Genomic DNA, 19,509 nt, shown 5'->3' with positions numbered 1-19,509 from the left:
GACCTACTGCTGGAATGACCTGTTTTAAGTCTTATCAAAACCGAAAAGGATTCTGAACAAATTACAAATTTGCAAGGACCAATTTCCTCCACCCACTGTAAGCCTAAAAGGATGTCAATGAATTATGCTTCATATACTCATTAGTGGCTGGCAAGTTATTTCTTTATCATTACCTGCAATTGAGACACAAAGAAAGAAAACAGCCACACCAACATTCCCAGTTAAATTATCATTTCATCCATTTGTAAAAATGGTTACCATATGATAATAACTTTCATTAATATACCGGTGAACCAGCAGACTCTCAGGCAGAACATAATCCTATTGTGTTACCTAAAATTAACTGAAGTCATTGGAAAAAAACAAGGTGGTGCTACAGAGAAAGCTACAGTGGGACATGTTGTATCATCCAATACACCCATATTCCCAGCTTGATAAGAACCCAACCACCCAAAACTAAAAACATTCTTCTTGTGATGTTCCCAACAGTCCTCTAGCACACATTTAACATGATGATATTTACTCACCCTCAAATTAATCCAGTATGTTAACAGCAACTTCACCCTCTGTCATTGTGAGGGCAATTGTCCCATTTCAACCAGTAAAGCTGAAACAGGAGACGACCTTACTGCACCACAACACAATCTTAAAGCCTGTGCTGGTATCACACCCAGACAGAATAAAGTTGAAGATGAAGCTGATCCTTGAGCCACACAGCCAGAATCAAGAACAGATCGAATTAAACAAATATAAACAATCAACAAAGAGTTTTGGGTTGCACCCCAGAATACCCACACATATCAATCATTTCACTGATACAGTGTTTCCATGTCAGTTTATCATACATCCACATGCCTGGAAAACTTACCACTGAAAATTCCTCAAGAGATTAATCATATAACTTCAAATCATGTGCAGGTCTATTAATCCTGTTTGTAAAACACAAAACGTGTTTTAGTGACTGAAAGCTTAACATCTTTATCCATTTCCCCACTGTTTGTCCTATTAATTGTAAATTGCATCCTATTTACAGTAAAATTGAAATACCACCTCTAATCTATAAAGTTACATCATCTGCATATAGTGATTTACCCACCAGAGTACCTATTTCAGAGAAAATATCATTAATCATAATATTAAATAATAAAGGCTACAAATACTGTCTTGTGGGGTCCCATTCTCTATCTCGTAGAAACACAAACATAATATGCCCACCCATTCCTGCACAGTCTGTCCAAATAAAAAAACTCAGATAAATTATGCAATCTGCCCTCATTCCTAATTTCCAAAATTTAATCAAAAGTCCTTCCTTCCATAACATATCATATGCGTTTACAATATTAAAGAATACTGCTATTACAGCATCTTTCTTTAACTGTGCTTTCCCAATATCATCTTTAAAACATACAACTGAATCTAATGTAATTCTACCCTTGCAAAACCTGCTGTGATAAAACATTATATCACCTCCTTTCCAAAATATAACTCAAGCACTGGATTACCATACATTCCATCAGTTTACATAAATGGGTAATTAACGATATAGGCCCAAAACGAGAAGGATCAGATGGGGATCTCCCAGGTTTCAGAACAGGTACAACTGCTGCCATATTCCATGAGGGAGGAAGATGGCCTGATCTCCAAACACAGTTCAAACATTTAATATTTTCAAGGGAGAGAATTGCAATCACATATATCACCCTTCCCTGGGGCGCCTGACCTGTATTAGTAATAGACTTCTTAAATTCCTCCAAAGAAAACCCTACATTGGTGATATTATCATTGCTACAGCTGATTTCCAACACATCGGGGTACAGTATTCACTGAAAAACATGTCCCTACATTGTTTATTCTTCACTTAAATTGTCTTGATTATGAATGACAGCAAACGACCCAGCCAGTAACACAACCTTCCCTGTTTCAGTAATAATCATTTTGCCTTCATTAATTAACACTGCAATAGTATGATCATTTCAAATCATCCATTTCCTTAACCACATCGCCAACATCTTCAAGTTTAATATCCCTTCCATTATTATCTCAATATGATTCCAGTAAATCACTGCCTTGCTCATCACGGTTTGTACCCTTTTACTCTTAATACATCATCACATAATAACTTACATTTCTCCCCATTTGCTTTACCAAATCCTTCAGCTCTTAGAAGTGGCCCCTGTCCCTGATATACTGTAAATCCAAACTCAAGCTCAGAAAGACAGGATGGCTGACTGACGTTCACATTAACGAATCCCTGTGTGAGTTCTCATTTGACCGACAGTCACTACAGCCAGTGACAGCATGGGTCAGTGTCGGATCTGAGCTACGATAGGCCGGGTGGAAATCTGCCCCATGTTCAGCCCCTCCTCTTCCGCTCCATCGCCATGGTGAAGTTCAGCGAGTTGCTGCTGTCGGTGGTCGCCGGTCTCGGCGTCCACAGGGACGGGCGCGGTTCCCCTTCGCGCCTCGATGAGTCTGTTTCGGCACAGAATGGGTAAAACTCTTGGCAGTGTGGAGGGTCAGAGAGATCTTGGGGTCCGTGTCCATACGACACTCAAAGCTGCTGCGCAGGTTGGCAGTGTTGTTAAGAAGGCGTCTGGTGTGATAGATTCATCAACCGTGGGACTGAGTTCAAGAGCTGGGAGGGAATGTTGAAGCTATATAAGGGCTTAATTACACCCCACTTGGAGTACTGTGTTCTGTTCTGGTCACCTCACTAGGAGGATGTGGATACTACAGAGAGAGTGCAGAGGAGATTTACAAGCACGTTGTTCTTGGATTGGAGAGCATGCCTTATGAGAATAGATTGAGTGAACTTGGCCTTTTCCCCTTGGAGCGATGGAGGACGAGAGGTGAGTAGACAAAGCTTAACAGGATGCTGCTCAGATAAAGTGAGACTGAACAATCTGGGGATCTAGTTTCTCTGGAGCGGCTGAGGCTGAGGGAGGTCTGACAAATGTTTACAGGAACGTGAGAGGCACAGACAGAGTGGACAACCGGTATTTTGATCTCTATGGAGGAAATGTCTAATACCAGAGGGCATGCACTTCAAGAGAAAGGGGAAAAACTACCTCATTGGTCCTTTTTGCACTATTTAAGTATTTTGTAATTTGGTGTAATTTTGTATCTTGTCTCTGCATAGCTGCTGTTAAAAAAAAGTTACAAAAGACAATGATTTTAAAAACCTGACTCAGAATGTTGAAAGGAGAATTGCGTTTCAAGTTTTGTTTTTCATACCCATCGTGGTGGGTGTCTGGAATGAATGTCAGGGGTTGTGGTGGAGGCAGATGTGATGGAGGCTATTAGATACCCACCACGATGGATATGTGGAAATGTGTGGAAAATGGAGTGATGTGGACCCGGTGTAGGCAGAGAGATTGGTTTAGTAAGGAATGAAATGACCAGTTCAGTTGGTTCAGAACAACACAGGCAGCGGAAGGACCTGTTATGGACAAGTACAGCCAGTAGAGCAGGTAAACTGGGTAAAGTGTTCCCAGTCAGGGAACAGACTGTGACGTCAGTGGATATGCTGGCATCACAGTTCTCCCACTAAAGGTACTTTACTGCTGGATAAAATGAAGTTTGTGATATTTATAAAGATGTGATGAATTATACTGCTCAGGCATCTCGTCCTAATGAGGAAATTACAATTACTGTGAAAGCTGAAGAAAGGTATCCTGGTGTAACTGGTGTTATGTGGGAAGCTGTAATGGGTGGGGTATCTGTATCCCAGTCTACTTGTGAAGGGACAGAATGGGATTAAAATATTTGGAGTGGAATGCGAGAAGCCAGATTTATAACGTTCAAGACTTCAAGAAGTGTATTTCTGATTTCTTAGATGCTCCCGATGTTATATGTATTCAGGAACCTGGTTATTTGCACATTTTAAGTTTTGAGTGTATGATTATATTGCTGTTCGGCTTGACAGGTTAGTTGGTACAGGAGTGGCTAGGATATAGTGTTGCGGATGTCAATGAAATAGATGTGGGATTTTTTGTAGCGATATTTTATTCAACAGGTAGGTGTATAAAAGTAGTTAATTTTTACAACCCTTGTAGAAAAAATTCTATTGATTTGTGTGAAAATGTATGCAGTTCTCGCTCACCAAGGGGTGTATGGTGTGGGGATTTTCGCGCACATAGTTCACTGTGGGGTCGAATGCGGAATGATGGTAATGGTTTAATTGAGGAAGAGTTTTTCAACTTGTCTGTCTGAATGGGCACGAGATTTAATGTTCATAGCAGTTCTGAAACTGCTACAGAATGTTGAGGAAGATGTGTTATTTTACAATGAAAGGTTATGTCATGTTATTCAGCAAACTGCGTTGAAAATGATTCCCATTACGAACGGAATAGTAGGAGAAAGGCTGTACCATGGTGGACTGAGGAGTGTCCAGAGGCAATTAGGGAGAGAAATAATGCGTTTGGGGAAGTGAGGAAGTATCCGTCTTCGAGTGACCTTATTAAATATAAAAGGGCACAGGCCGTGGTGAGGAAAGTGGTGAAGATTGCGATAAGGGTTTTCGGGAGGTCATATTGTGATCATATTGAAAAGGGATTGGCAGTTCAAACGTCTCCAGTAAAGGATGATATGTTATTGTCTGATCAGACATATGGCTGACAACTCCCTTCAGATAATATTACAATTTCTGAATTGTGTTTGGAGGTTTGACCATCCTCCTCATGGAAAATGGTTGTAGTAGTGTCTATTCTAAAAGCTGGGAGCTCCCCGTCTGATCTTTCTGGTTAGAGGCCACTATCGTTAGTGTCTCATTTATGTAAACGTATGGAATTTATGGTAATCGAATTCTTGAGCTATTTTTGGAAAAGGGAGGTGATTTTGCGTTTTATCAGAGTGGATATCAGAAGGGTAGAAAAACATTGGATTCAGTCTTATGTTTGGAAGATCATATTACGAAAGCACAGGTAAATATAGATGTTGTAATCGCAAAATATGTTGATATTGAAAAGGCTGATGATATTTATGGAAGGACGGACTTTTGATTATATTTTGGAAATGATTTTGAGGGGGTGATTGAATAATTTTTATCTGAGTTTTTTTTTATTAGGACGTCCTGTGCAGGTACGGGCGGACAAGTTATATTCGGGTTCTATTAGATAGAGATTGGGAACCCACAAAGTATTTATTATTTCATATTATGATTAATAATGTTTTCTCTGAGATAGGTTCTGGGGTGTGTAAATTACTATCTGTAGATGATGGAGGTTTAAGGTAGAAATTTCATTTTTACTGAATATAGGATGCAAAAACAATAAGGTCGAACAGTCGGCAAATAGTGGGATTTAATTTTTCGGTGGCAAAAAGAAACACAAGTCATGTGTTTCATAAACAGGATTAACAGACCTGTACTTGATTTGAAATCATATGATCAAACTCTTGAAGACGTGTCAGTGTTAAGATTTTCAGGCTTACCCTGATCTGTGCGCACCTCAAACCTATCGACACCCCGAAATCCACCCACATACCTAGACCTGTGCGCACCCAAAACCCGCTGACATCCCCACATGCACATTAAATTATCACAGAGCAAGAATCATTTCAAACACTTCTCAAAATAGCTGCCTCCACCTCAAATCAAATAGCAAGAACAAAGTTCAAATTTCGAAGCGCATTTGTTTTTATGTCTCTATAAATAAAACAACCTTGAGATTTATTACACCCGTAAATCCAAGGACTCCCCAAATCCGTGTACATCCCTAAATCAACCGAGACATCCAAATCTGTGTGCAGCCCTAAATGCTGCCAAATGCCTGTGCACCCTCAAATGCTTAAAGCAGTGTGCACCCCCAAATTCACCGACATACCCTGAAACCTTCGCACACCCGCAAATCAATGTGCAGCCCGATTTCCATGTGCACCCCCAAACCCGCTGTCTCTCCAACATGCACATTACATTATCTCAGAGCAAGAATCATTTCAAACAGTTCACAAATAGGTGCCTCCATCTTCAAAGGTTCAAAATGCAAACTGCATTCATTTTAAAAGTGTTTCTGTATGTCTGCATCTCTGTGTGTTTATATGCGTCTTCGTCTGTGTCTGTCCGCCTTTTTGTGTGTCTGTTTGTGTTCCTGTCAGAGACCAGCTCGCAGACAGCGCTCGGTCTTTGTCGTGACGGTGAAGCTACTGAGAACACACGGCTTTCCTGTCTACTCCACACTCTCCTCCCCCGCCTGTTCTGTAGCACACAAAAGGGGAACGAACTGGCCTCTCCCGGAAACCACAAGCCGTTATTTTCTGTGAGAACATCGGATCTTTCCAAACAGTGAAGAATCTTACAACATCTAAAATTCACTGTGCATGTCAACCCGTCATCACAGTGAGGGGTGGGGGATGTGCGGACGGGTGGGTGCCGGGGAAACCGAGCTATAGAAAAGGGGGAAATGGGGAGAAGGCGATCGGCAGGCGAAGCGTTCGGCAGAACCGGAGAAAGAGACAATAAGGGAGAGAAGCAGGGCACTGGGTGGGTAGGGTAGGGAGTAATGTGTGGAGGAAAGAGCAGGAGAGCGGGGAAGAGAACGGATGAAGAGAGGAGAACAGAGACAAAAACATTGAGGCTATATATATACTTAGTCTCCCTCTCTTCCGTACTCTCCTCTCTGCTCCGCACTCCCCTCCCCCGCCTATTCTGTAGTACATAAAAAGGGAACAAACTGGCCTCTCCCGGAAACCACAAGTCTTTATCTTCTGAGAGAACATTGTGGCTGTGCAAACAATGAAGAATTACACAACATCAGACAATTCACTGTGTGTGTTAACCATCATCACAGTGCGGGTGGGGGTCGGGACGGGAGGGGGACGGGGAAAGCGAGCTGCAGTAAAGGAGGAATTGGAACGAAGGCGAGAGGCAGGCAAAGCGTTGGGTAGAAAGGGAGAAAGAGACAAAATGGAAAGAGGAAGGGGAGTGAGTGGGTAGGGGAGGGTAGAATGTGTGGAGGAAAGAGTGTGGCAGTGGGGACGGGAACAGATGAAGAGGGGAGAGAGAGTAAGGGAGAGTGTGGAAGAGAGGAAAATAGATGAGGGAGAGGAGGAAGAGAAAGGAGGAGGGAGTGGGAGACAAGAGATGGTGAGAGGGAGACTGTGAGAGAACGGGGAAGAGAAGGTGGCGAGAGTGGGAAGCGGTGAGAATGGGGGCAGAAAAGCGGGCAGAGTTTGAGCCAAAAAGGAGCAACGAGCAATTTCTGGAAATCAGGGTGAAGGGCAATGGGAGTATGGAGGGAACTTGTGTGTGTGTGTGTGCGTGTGTGTGTGTCTGTGTGTGTGTCTGTGTGTCTCTGTGTCTGTGTGTGCGTGTACTTACCTGTATGCATGTGAGTGTCTGTGTCTGTTTGCTCTTCAACAACTCTAAAATCCCTGGCCCTGATCTCCTCACTTTGACCACGGATGTCCACTACCTATTCACTTCTATCCCCAGCAGGAAATCCTTAAAACACGTCGCTTTCTTCCCAACAACAGTCCACCCAATTTCCATTCATCTACACTTTATCTGGAGTCAGAGAGCCCTATAACACACAAGCAAACCACTTTGCCCATATGTCAGTACCGAATTGTTACTCTGCCGAGTCCCATAACCGCACCTGGACCATAGACCTCAATACCCTCCCGTCCATGTACTGATCCAAATTTCTCTGCAATGAAATCCATAACTTCCACTGACAGCTCTTCCCACACCCTCACCACCCTCGGAGTGAAGGGATTCCCACTCAGGTTCCTCTTAAATATTTCACCTTTCACCGTTAAACTGCGACCTCTAGTTGCCATCTCACCCAACCTCAGAGGGAAAAAAAACCTGCCTGCATTTCCCCTGTCAACAACATCTGCGAAATCTCACTTCATTTTCCAACACTAAAGAGATTAAAGCCCTTACCTTGTTCGAAAGCTTTGAGTCCTCATGTCTCAGCAAACCGATTGTCAATGTTCTCTGCACTCTTTCAATTTTGTTGCTAGTTTTCCTTCAAGCAGGTAACAAAAACTACACACAATAATCCAGATTGGGCCTCACCAACGTCTTATATAACTCAACATAACATCCAATCTTCTGTACTCAATACTTTGATTTATGAAGTCCAATGTACCAAAAGCTCTCGTTTCGACGCTATCTACCCGTGACGCCACTTTCAAGTAATTATAGAACATAGAATAGTACAGCACATTACCGGCTCTTCGGCCCACAATGTTGTGCCGACCCTCAAACCCTGACTCCCATATGACGCCCCACCTTAAATTCCTCCACATACCTGTCTACTAGTTTCTTAAATTTCACTAGTATATCTGCCTCCACCACTGACACAAGCAATGCATTCCATGCACCAACCACTCTCTGAGTAAAAAAACTCCCACTAATATCCCCCTTGAACTTCCCACCCCTTACATTAAAGCCATGTCCTCTTGTATTGAGCAGTGGTGCCCTGGGGAAGAGGCGCTGGCTATCCACTCTATCTATTCCTCTTAATATCTTCTACACCTCTATCATGTCTCATCTCATCCTCATTCTTTCCAAAGAGTAAAGCCGTAGCTCCCTTAATCTCTGATCATAATGCATACTCTCTAAACCAGGCAGCATCCTGGTAAATCTCCTCTATACCCCTATCCAATGCTTCCACATCCTTCCTATAGTGAGGCGACTAGAACTGGACACAATACTCCAAGTGTGGCCTAACCAGAGTTTTATAGAGCTGCATCATTACATCGCGACTCTTAAACTCTATCCCTCGGTTTATGAAAGCTAACACCCCATAAGCTTTCTTAACTACCCTCTCCACCTGTGAGGCAACATTCAGCGATCTGTGAACATGTACCCCCAGATCCCTCTGCTGCTCCACACTACCAAGTACTTTGTACTCTGCCTTGGAGTTCGTCCTTCCAAAGTTTACCACCTCACACTTCTCCGGGTTGAACTCCATCTGCCACTTCTCAGCCCACTTCTGCATCCTATCAATGTCTCTCTGCAATCTTCGACAATCCTCTACACTATCTGCAACACCACCAACCTTTGTGTCATCTGAAAACTTGCCAGCTCACTCTTCTACCCCCATATCCAGGTCGTTAATAAAAATCACGAAAAGTAGAGGTCCCAGAACAGATCCTTGAGGGACACCACTAGTCGCAATCCTCCAATCCTAATGTGCTCCCTCTACCACGAACCTCTGCCTTCTGCAGGCAAGCCAATTCTGAATCACCTGGCCAAACTTCCCTGGATCCCATGCCTTCTAACTTTCTGAATAAGCCTACCGCGTGGAACCTTGTCAAATGCCTTACAAAGATCCATATAGATCACATCCACTGCACTACCCTCATCTACATGCCTGGTCACCTCCTCAAATAACCCTATCAGGCTTGTTAGACACGATCTGCCCTTCACAAAACCATGCTGACTGTCCCTGAACAGACCATGATTCTCTAAATGCCTTTAGATCCTATCTCTAAAAATCTTTTCCAACAGCTTTCCCACAACAGACGTAAGGCTCACTGGTCTATAATTACCCGGACTATCCCTACTACGTTTTTTGAACAAGGGGACAACATTCGCCTCCCTCCAGTCCTCCGGTATAATTCCCGCGGACAACGAGGACATAGAGATCCTAGCCAGAGGCTGAGCAATCTCTGCCCTCGCCTCGTGGAGCAGCCTGGGGAATATTCCATCAGGCCCCGGGGACAGATTGATTCCTGGGATGGCAGGTCTTTCATATGAAGAAAGACTGGATGAACTGGGCTTGTACTCGTTGGAATTTAGAAGATTGAGGGGGGATCTGATTGAAACGTATAAGATCCTAAAGGGATTGGACAGGCTAGATGCAGGAAGATTGTTCCCGATGTTGGGGAGGTCTAGAACGAGGGGTCACAGTTTGAGGATAGAGGGGAAGCCTTTTAGGACCGAGGTTAGGAAAAACTTCTTCACACAGAGAGTGGTGAATCTGTGGAATTCTCTGCCACAGCAAACTGTTGAGGCCAGTTCATTAGCTATGTTTAAAAGGAAGTTAGATATGGCCCTTGTGGCTACAGGGGTCAGGGGGTATGGAGGGAAGGCTGGGTTCTGAGTTGGATGATCAGCCATGATCATAATAAATGGCGGTGCAGGCTCGAAGGGCCGAATGGCCTACTCCTGCACCTATTTTCTATGTTTCTATGTTTCTATGTTTCTAATGTATTTTAACAACTCCAACACCTCCTCTCCCTTAATATCAACATGCTCCAGAACATCAACCTTACTCATATTGTCCTCACCATTATCAAGTTCCCTCTCATTGGTGAATACCGAAGAGAAGCATTCATTGAGGACCTCGCTCACTTCCACAGCTTCCAGGCACATCTTCCCACGTTTATATCTGATCGGTCCTACCTTCACTCCTGTCATCCTTTTGTTCTTCACATAATTGAAGAATGCCTTGGGGTTTTCCATTACCCTACTCGTCAAGGCCTTCCCATGCCCCCTTCTTGCTCTTCTCAGTCCCTTACCTATTACAGAAAGCGTTGACAAGCTGAGGTACTTGCCAAAGGGGGTGTTACTAAGTACTGATCAGCAGGGTGCCCAAACTTTTGCTTCAGTCCCTTTTCATTTTTTTCTGAAATTAGAAAAGATGGAAATAAAAAAAAATAATAATCTTGCTTAAATATTGGAGAAATGTGTCATCTTTAACTTTATGCCTTTTGGAAAGCAGGTCATCTTTTACTCGCTTATCTATTCACAGTTGCAGACATTTTGAGCAGGGGAGTCCAAACCTTTGCATGCCACTGTACGCTCAATCTTTTCAATCGGCTGTAAGGCATCCCTACAATCGCAAAGATTATTTACCGCATTGAATACTGAACCAAAGTATTTTTTTTACGTACATCGGTTATCTCCTCCGGTCCCATGCACTCTTTTCCACTGTCATACTTGATTGGTCCTATTTTCTCACGTCCTATCCTCTTGCTATTCACATACTTGTAGAATGCCTTGGGATTTTATTTAATCCTGCTCGCCAAGTCCTTCTCATGGTCGCTTCCAGCTCTTCTAATTTCATTCATAAGCTCCTTCCTGCTAGCCTTATAATCCCTACATCTCTATCATTGCCTAATTCTTTTAACCTTTCGTAAGCTTTTCTTTTATCCTTGCCTCTAGAGAGATACAGGAATTCAAGGATTCTGGGATACACAGACAGACGCATGAAGAGGCACGGCGATCCAGAGGAACAGAAATACCGAGGCGCGCGTATCTAGACAGCTTCTGATATGGGGATAAAATGATACGGCGATGCACAGACCGAGGGATGGAGAGACACAGGGAAACATTGATACGGAGACATTGGGATACAGAGGCACCGCGATAGACATATACAGAGATGCAGTGATACAGAGACACAGGTTTGAAGGGAAACAATGATACAGGGACTCAAAGATACAGATAAAAAAAGATGAAGAGGCACAGGGATACAGAGACAGAGGGAGAGAGCGATACCGGTAAGCAATGATATAGAGGCAGGGATACAGGGAAAGGAGGATAGAGTGACACAAGGATAGGATGATACAGGGATGCAGTGTTATAGAGACAGGGATACCGAGAAGGACTGATACAGAGGCACATGGATACAGAGTCAGAGGGATAGAACGATTCAGTGATGCAGTCACATAGAGACAGGAATACAGAGGAAGAACGATACAGTGACAGAGGGTTTATGGAGATAGAGGGATTTAGAGATACAGGGATGCAGTGATATAGAGACAGGGATACAGAGGAAGAAGGATACATTGGCACAGGGTTACAGAGGCACAGGGATAGAAAGGTACAGACATATAGCGATAGTAAGATACGGAGTCACAAAGAACGAGCGATATAGAGAGACAAGTATACAGGGATACAGGGGCACTCAAAAACAGAGGATAAACTTATATAGAGAGGACTGTTAGATCTGTAATCTGTCGGAGATTCAGCAAAAGGTATGCTGCGTTGTCCGGATTCTTATTATGGAGAGTGGTGTAGGGTATTGCCTGGGTTTTGAGCTGTATTGACTGTGAGGCCTGGTTAGCGGGAGGTGTGACATGGGACATACGCACAGAAAGCCGTTTCTTTCCGAGGGCGGAATACCCGTTGTCAATCTGAAATGTTAGCGAAGCTCCAAAGTTTATTATTAACTTGATCGCTTCTGCTCCATGCCAGAACTGAATCCTCAAAAAGACGCCCTGTTCCGCCAGGTGCCGAGTGAGAGTCAACGAGTCTCAGCGCAGTTATGATATCGAATGTCGTTTCGCCACATTGTCCAGTGTTTCCCCAATCGGCACTTCATTGCTCAGATTTAGGATGACCGCAATTCTGACTATGTAGTGACATGGGATGTAATAACAGTACTGTTCACCTTCTCCAAGCCGTCGGGTATTCCTTCCTTTTCTCAGTGGATTGTTCATTTGAATTCATTCGCAGCTGTTTCATTGAGAGTTTATTTTTCCCCTCCGCTTTACGTAGAGAAATTGCTTTGGCACAGCAGAGCCAGAAATCCACATGGCACAGAAGTAGCCTCACTGGTCATGATTCTATTGCCAACCACTTCGGGAATATCTAATTTTACCTGGAGCTTGACTACAGTTTTCTGGTTCTGAACAATTATTGTCCAGCCGCCCCTGGGGTGTTAGGAGAACTTCCGTCTCCCTCACACACTCAGACCGGGCTGTCTAGACGCAATGAAAAACGTTAACAACTTTTCGATAATATTGGAGTAAGACGTTGTTTAATTTCTACCTCACAAACACATCTCTGGTTTAGCCACAGGTGGAATACAGGGTACAATTTTAGTCGTCACACTGGAGGAATGGTGTGGTTCCACGGAAGAAAAGTATTTGGTCTCAATCAACTGTACGTTAATCACATTCTTTTTTTTTTAGCTACTCAAGCACGCCCGTCTCTTCCTTCCTGTTGAATGATCGTCTACGTGAAGAAATAGTGCGGGCTTTGGATAAACGGCAATTGATATTCGAATTAAAGGCGCATTTCACCTACAACTGGACTGGAGTGTGGTGTAGAGAATTGTGAAATAAAACCCTCACTGTTGCTTGTTTTACTAATGAAAGCTAAGTTACCTCAAAATCCATTGTAGTTTGTACGCAGTGAAAAACATTACAGCGAATTCAATTAAAGGCAACTCATAACTTCAGAAAACTCTGAACTGAAAGCCATCAACCACCGAAGATTGTAATGAAGCCTCCATTTGATTTATTTCTACCTGATATGCTTCACCATGGAATAGTGTGTCAACTGTTTCACAATGACAAAACCTACATGACCCAGAATGATGTTTTACACCACGACCTGATTAAGTATAATATTCCCAACTTCGCAAACGAAGGAAAATCTGCAGATGCTGAAAAGCCCTAAACACACACACACACACACACACACAACGCTGGAGGAACCCGGCAGGCCAGACAGCATCTATAGAAAAGAGTTACAGTGGACGTTTCGAGCCGAAACCCTGTAGCAGTGCTGAAAAAAAAGAGAAAACAAAACAAATATGAGGAGTTTATTTGAAAGGTATTGGGAGGGGGGAGAGAATCGCCAGACGATAGGTGAAACTCACGGGGAGGGGGATTCAGCAAAGAGCTTGTAAGTTTATTGGTGAAAGAGACATAAGGTCATGGAGAGGAAAAAAAAGAGGGGGCGGAGGATCAGCAGAGTGAGGCGATGGGCTGGCAAAGAGATAACCGGAGAGAGGGAAAAGGTGACTGGAAATGGTTAAGAGGCGTGTTGACATTACTGGAAATTGGAGATATCGATGTTCATGCCATCAGGTTGGGGGCTACCCAAACGAAATATAAGGTGCTGATCCTCCAACCCTTGTGTCGCCTTATCACGACAGTACAGGAAACCATGGATGGACATATCGGAATGGGAATGGTAAGTGGAATTAAAATGAGGCCACTGGATTATTCTGGCGGACTGAGCATAGATGCTCGGCGAAGCGGTCTCCTAAACTCATATAACTGCATACCTCGACTCTCTTTTATCACAAACCCCCGGTTCAATCCCATCGCACCTATATCCGTGACACTTCACACGCTCTTGAACTTTTCAATGATTTCAGGTTCCCTGGTCCTAATCATTTCATTTTTACTGTGGATATCGAGTTCTTCACACCATCAGGAAGGCCTTAAAGCTCTGCGTTTTTTTTTTCTAGACACAAGACCCAACCAGTTCTCCGCCATCAGCACTCTACTCCGCCTAGCGGAACTTGTCTTCACTCTAATTTCCCCTCCTGTTTCTCCTACTTCCTACAAGCAGAATGTGTAGCTTTGGGTACTCGCATGTGTCCCAGCACTGGCTGGCTGTTTGTCGGCAGTGTATGTTCCACGCCTACAGTCGTGACATTTCTGCACTGTTCCTACGCTACATCGCCGCCTGCATCGGGACTGCTTCGTGCACCCGTGCTCACTCAATGATTGCATCCACTTTGCCTCCAACTTCCACCCGGCCGTCAATTCACCTGGTCCATTTCCGACACTTCCGTTCCTTTATTCGATCTCACTGTATCAATCTCCGGACACAGCTTGTCTGTTATGAACCAAAGGACGCTCACAGCTCCCCGAACAGTACCTCATCCCAACCTGCTACTGGTAAAATATTATCCCCTTTTCTAAATTCCTCCGTCTCCACCGCATCTCCGCTTGGGATGAAGGTTTTCATTCTAGAGCAAAGTAGATTCCCTCCTATATCGAAGAAAGAGGCTTCCCTTCTTCCACCATCAAAGCTGGCCTCTTCGACTTCAAGTAAATCTGCTCTTACCCCATCCTCCCGCCACCCTACGAGGGATGGGTTTCCCCTTCTTCAGTACAGTACCATTCAGGGTCCCAAATAGTTTTTCCAGATGAGGTTAAGCTTCATCTATGAGTCCGTTGGCGTCATTACTGTGTTCGGAGCTTCCGATGTGGCCTCCTGTATATCGGGAAAACCTAACGTAGATTGGGATACCGCTTCGCCGAGCATCTACTCTGCGTCTGCCAGAACAGGTGGGATCTCCCTTTGGACACAGACTTTAATTCTACTTCCTTTCCCCAGTCCGACATGTCCATCCACGGCCTCCTCAACTGTCGGGATGAGAGGACATATAGACTGGAGGAACAACACGTTATATTCCGTTTGGGTAGCTTCCAACCTGATGGCATGAACATAGATTTCTCCAACTTCCACTAATGACTCCATCCCCCACCATCTGTACATTTGCCATCACCTTTTCCGTCTTTTATGTCATCTCCCTGCTCGCCCATCGACTCGTTCTGGTGCTTTTCCCTCCCGGCTCTTTTCATTTCTCCACGGCCTTCTTTCACTTTCACAAATCAGCTTCCCATCTGGTGTTTCTCTCTCCCCTCTCCTAACCTTTCAAATCTGCTCCTCAGCTCTTTTTGTTCCTCGGGTTTCGGCCGCAGCGTCGACGGTAACTCTCTTCCCAGATGGTGCCTGGCCTGCTGAGTTCGCCCATCATTTTGTGCGTGATGCCTAATATTAGGTAGTGTCAATATGATTATTTCCCATCTTATTCAGATTAGCTTCTGATTTACTAAATGGAAGATCTATATCCAAATTGTAATTTAACAGCTTTTGTAAATAAACAGTCAACCCGCTCATTCCCCACAACACCTGTTGTGCTAGGACCCGTTAGAAGGAGACATGTGAACCAACACTTGGAAAATGAAATAATGCTTGATGAGATTCCAACATTCATTCTGACAGACTGCAAAAATGACCTGCTTTAAAACTCATCAAAACCAACAAACCCAGTTAAATTCTGTTTAAATTCCTTTGCATTCATAGTCGACATATTACAATGACATTCCTTCATGCACTGATGAGACAACAGCCACTCCGGCATGACAGAATCCTTAGACTTCATTAAACTGTGTGACCTAAAATCAACCAGTCACAGGCAGAGCAAGTTGGGATTTCAGAGAAGGTGACAGTGGGGCATATTGCACAATCCAACAATCCCTTCTTCCCAGCGTGATAAGATCCAAGCTACCTAAAATTAAAACCCCTCTTCCTGTGATGTTCCAAACAGTCCTCTCACACAACTTTAACAGAATGATCATTCCTTTGGCCTCTCAAATTAATCCAGAATGTGAACATCAACTGCAATCTCCGCAATTGTAAGGGTAATTATCCAATTTCAACCACAAATCCAAAACCGGAGACGACCTTACTGCACCCCAACACAAACCTAAAGCCTGAGCTTGGACCACACTCAAACATATTAAAGTTGAGATAAAGCTGATCCGTAATCGACACAGTCGTAATCAAGAACAGATCCAATTAAACAAATTAAACACGTCAGCAAAGATATTTCTAGAGCAGCCTAGAAAACCCATACGGACACCTGGGAATATTTAATGGTCGTTTATATCTATCAATTATTTTACTGATATCCTTCTTCCGAATCATCTTATTATCCATCCACATGGCTAGTAATGTTACCACTCACATGTCTTCAAGAGCTTGACCGTATAATTTCAAATCAACTGCAGGTTCATTGACCTTATATGCAAAACACATAACTTGTGCATTAGCTATTGAAAGCTTAAATCCTCATATATTTGTCTATTCTTCAAAATTATTAATGATTGCTAATTGCATCTTATTTGTAGTATAACTGAAATTTGTACCTCTCATCTACAAAGCTCCATCGTCTGCATATAGTGATTTACACACCTGAGTGCCTAGCTCAGAGAAAATATCATTAATCATAATATTAAATATAATGGGTTACCAAAGCTGTCTTCTGGATTCCTCATTTCCATATCATAGAAAGCCAAATGTAAGTTTCCCACCCCTACGAGCACCGGCTGTCCAGATATAAAACTCAGAAAATGTATGCCATTTCCCCCTCAATCCTCATTTCCATAATTTAATCCGGAGTCCATCTTTCCATGAATATCATATGCCTCTTCAATATCAAATCTACTGCTATTACAACATCTTTACTTAACTGTCCTTTCCAGTTCTGAAACCGGAAACGGAATCCCGTGTCCTTCTATCCTTCCGAAATCCACTCTGGTAAAACGATATATCGCTTGTTATCCGAAAAAAAGAATACTTCAAACGCTCGATTAACATATGTTCTACAAGTTTAGAAAAAAATGAGAAGTTAACGATGTAGGCCAACAGCTAGAAAGATCAGGCATAGAGCTGCTAGGATTTAGGGCAGACAGCACTACTTTTCATTTTCCATGACGAAGGAAAATGGCCTAACCTCCAAATATGATCCAAAAATACGATTCCAGAGAGTTGTCAGTCCGATACCTAATCAGACAATTACATACATCATCCTTCCCTGGGGAGATTTGACTTGCATTATTAATAATCCAAGCTCGAACAACAGAGAGTCTGTAGATGCTGGAAATCCAAGCAAACACACACAAAATACTGAAGGCCTTTGTGTGTGTAGCCTTTGATAAGAATAGATGGGTATAGATGGGGAGTTACCGGTCTCTGGGAAACATATTTCATATTGAATGTCTTACACAGAGTGGATCTAGATATCAAGATTCCTTTCGTGAGTGAATCTAAGTCCGAAGGATCATGACCTCAGAAAGGAGGGATGTCCGTGTGGAAAAGAGACTTCTTTAACCAAATGGTGGTGAATCTGTGGCTTTACTGATAATGGATACCTGTGGAGGTCATATCACTTGATAGAGAAACCTCCCCTGAATACCGATGAGATGTCATACATTTCTCATATCTCGTATCTTCAACAGTAACCCAAACAAGAGGCCTACATAGAGAACAGAAAAGCATAACAGAGAAAAAAAGAATGAACGATGTGAACCACGGCATTACACCTCTGTCTCTGAATCTCTGTGTCTGTGTCACTGTATCACTGCATTCGTCTTTCGTTGATTCCCTGCATACCTATGCCCTTGTATATGTGTATCCCTCAGCTTCTGTATCCCCGTATCCCTTTATCCCTATATTAAAGTGTTTCTGAAAACGCGTGTCTCTCTATTCCCGTGCCCCTGCATCCCTGTGTATCTGTATCCCTGTATCTGTTTATCGCAGTATCCCTGAATGCTTGTATCTCTGTATTCCTGCCTCTGTGCATCCCTGTGTCCTCGTTTCTCCAGGTCTCTCGATATCCCTGCTTCTCTTTCTCTCTGACTCTCTATCTGTCTATCTGTGTATCTCTGTAACGGTGGTAAAGAAAGCAAATGAAATGTTAGCATTCATTTGAGGGGTTTTGATAGATTTTGAACAGGGCTTCATTGGCTACAAAGAGAAGGGGAGCATGAAGTGGAGCCGGTTATAAATCATTCATAAAGTAATCGGAGTAAGCACGATGGTCCGAGCAGCCCAATGCAGCTCCGATATCTTTTGGTATTCTGGACTGATCTGAAAAGGATTTCAGTTTGTTCTTTAATTGTGATTAATAGATATCTGCAATTCGCTCTCGGTGAATATGCTGGAGACAAAGGCAATCACTGCATTTGAAGATAATTTGGGGAAAACTCTTAAATAGATGTACAGCAGTAAATGATCCAAATGTAGACAGTGGGATGAGTGCATATGGACAATTAATGGATGTGATTTGTCAAACGGCCTGTTGCTCTGCTGCTCGGCCTGTGAGCCTGTACTGCGCATGCGGCATTCTGGATCATTGTGCTCCAGTCCATTGCATTCGGTACCTCCAAGGAAGAAGGGTTCTACCTCCAAGCAAAAAGTCACGGTCTGTTCTTCCCTTTAAACAATACTAACCGGTTCTCTGTCCAAATTGGGCCATAACGAGTTTGCATGTTCTCTCCCTGACTGCGTAGGAAACCCGTGCTCCGGTTTAATGATGCATCCCAAAACTATCAGGGCTATCTGGCTGTTTAGTCACATGACTGTAACTCAGAAGCTAGGGCTCGTAGGGCCAGAAAGGCCAGCTACCAACATATAGTAGTAACCGTTTCAAAATTAAGTTAACAGAAAGTTCTGGAATCCAATCACAAACAAGAGAACAATCTGAACCCTGCTGAAAGGGTCTCGGCACGAAATGACGACAGTACTCTTTTACTTCGATGCTGCCTGGTCTACTGAGTTCCTCCAGACTATTACAAGAACGTTCTGTGATCCTGGTGGTATAAATAAATTGTCTCCGAAAAGACAGCAGGCAACCGAACGTTTTGTTTTATTCACTAGTGTGCAAATGTTTTCCATCGTACATAATCAAAATCGTCTGATTGTTCAAAAGCATAATCGCTTTGGATCTTTATCGTCTATTGCATTAATTACATGATTACAATTACAGTGTATTGTCAAATTCCAGTGTATCTGTGATTCACATTTAACGTTTTCTATATCAGATTGAGTTTCCATGCTCTGACATCCCTGTTCCTTTATTTCATGTATAATCACCTTTCCAACACTTCCTATGGAAAACATTTTCGGTTATAGGTAGTGGTTTACGCTTTACATCCTATTTACGAAAGTAAAGATCGGATGGGGAAGAATTCAAAGCGCGGCACCTTCAGCCTCTCTGGGAAACAACAGGAAATGCATCT

The 19,509-nt window shown here is 43.2% G+C and overlaps 1 protein-coding gene across 2 annotated transcripts in view; it reads left to right on the top strand.

Moving 5' to 3' along the window:
* The window catches only part of LOC134340926 (oocyte zinc finger protein XlCOF6-like), a 408,299-nt gene that overhangs the window by 375,772 nt on the left and 13,018 nt on the right, over positions 1-19,509 (top strand). The gene's annotated exons all lie outside the window — the stretch shown is intronic.

This window comes from Mobula hypostoma, chromosome X2 (genome assembly GCF_963921235.1).
Source record: "Mobula hypostoma chromosome X2, sMobHyp1.1, whole genome shotgun sequence".
In the NCBI taxonomy this organism is placed as follows: Eukaryota; Metazoa; Chordata; class Chondrichthyes; order Myliobatiformes; family Myliobatidae; genus Mobula; species Mobula hypostoma.
Note: the sequence above shows the minus strand (reverse complement) of the source record. Positions and strands in the feature narration are given on the sequence as shown.